At 52.9% G+C, this 223-nt stretch overlaps 1 pseudogene; it reads left to right on the forward strand.

Moving 5' to 3' along the window:
* Positions 1-94, forward strand: LOC118345907 (annotated as a pseudogene; the record flags this gene model as incomplete).
* Positions 95-223: the final 129 nt, after the last annotated feature.

Here is a 223-nt window from a genome sequence, read left to right on the forward strand (position 1 = left end):
CACCGGATCCCATCAGAACTCCGCAGCTAAGCGTGCTTGGGCGAGAGTAGTACTAGGATGGGTGACCTCCTGGGAAGTCCTCGTGTTGCACCCCTCGTTTTTGTTTTTTCCGTCTTGCGAGATAAATTGACAAGGAGGACCACTCGGGAGCGGATTTTTAGGAAAATCGCGCCCTGCCCATCGTGTAGCTATGGGTTTGGATCAGATCTCCGATTGGATTGGG

Source organism: Juglans regia, unplaced genomic scaffold (assembly GCF_001411555.2).
Source record: "Juglans regia cultivar Chandler unplaced genomic scaffold, Walnut 2.0 Scaffold_5673, whole genome shotgun sequence".
Taxonomy (NCBI): domain Eukaryota; kingdom Viridiplantae; phylum Streptophyta; class Magnoliopsida; order Fagales; family Juglandaceae; genus Juglans; species Juglans regia.